This window comes from Nerophis lumbriciformis, linkage group LG03, assembly GCF_033978685.3.
Source record: "Nerophis lumbriciformis linkage group LG03, RoL_Nlum_v2.1, whole genome shotgun sequence".
Lineage (NCBI taxonomy): Eukaryota > Metazoa > Chordata > Actinopteri > Syngnathiformes > Syngnathidae > Nerophis > Nerophis lumbriciformis.
Genome location: NC_084550.2, coordinates 64652501 through 64653825, shown reverse-complemented (window position 1 = coordinate 64653825; position 1325 = coordinate 64652501).

The following is a 1325-nucleotide window of genomic DNA, read 5'->3' as shown; positions in this document are numbered from 1 at the left end:
CTGAGGGGGAGGGATTATAAAGAGCCCGCTCTGGCTCCCTATTGGCTGCCTGAAACGTCAGTCAAGCCGAGCAGCCAATCATTCGCCAGACAGTTCCCAGCGGGCGCTTTACAGATTTTTTTTTTTGATTTTTTTTTTTAAACATCCCAAACGAAAACACTTTAGCGGTTTTTGTGTATCGAAAATGTGCGATTAAAAAAAAAAAAAAAACACTTATTGTGAGTTTTTTCATGAAAGGCCTGAAAAAAGGCGCTAACGCAACACTTTTCCCTAATGAATTATGCAAATGAACAATTACTCGGGATGTCCGATAATGGCTTTTTACCGGTATCCGATATTGTCCAACTCTTTAATTACCGATACCGATATCAACCGATATATACAGTCGTGGAATTAACACATTATTATGCCTAATTTAGACAACCAGGTATGGTGAAGATGTGGTACTTTTAAAAAAATAAAATAAAATAAGATAAACACATTTAAAACAAATTCTTGAATAAAAAAAGAAAGTAAAACAATATAAAAACAATTACATAGAAATGAGTAATTAATGAAAATGAGTAAAATTAACTGTTAAAGGTTAGTACCATTAGTGGACCAGCAGCACACACAATCATGTGTGCTTACGGACTGTATCCCTTGCAGACTGTATTGATATATATTGATATATAATGTAGGAACCAGAATATTAATAACAGAAAGAAACAACCCTTTTGTGTGAATGAGTAAATAGGGGGGTTTGGGTTGGTGCACTAATTGTAAGTGTATCTTGTGTTTTTTATGTTGATTTAAAAAAAAAAAAAAAAAAAAAAATTTAAAAAACGATACCGATAATAAAAAACCGATGCCGATAATTTCCGATATTACATTTTTACGCATTTATCGGACATCGGACAATTACAGTTTAAACACCTGTCCGCATATTTTAATGTCATAATTAAACTTTATTTCAGCCTAATTTTATACGATATTTTCCCCCTTTTTTTAATTTATTTTTTCTTTTTTTTTACTTTTCTGCTTCTTAAAAATGCACTAAATCCAATTGACTTTCTTTTAATTTTAGGGATGAAAACCTTTGGTTTTGTTTGCATTTGGGCTTTTATTTCTCGATGACTAATGGATGCCTTCGCCGGCCTGCATGGGAGGATTTTGGGACGCGGTCTGGAAGACAAGACGCCAAAAAGGCCGGTCTTAGGACGACTGCGGGTAAGAGGATTAGGGCAATAATGCCATTCTCTTCTTTTTTTCCAGGGAGATTTCTTCTCCCGGAGCAAAACCGTTTAGGTAGAGAATTAAGGGCAGCAAAGTAGCCTTTTAATGTA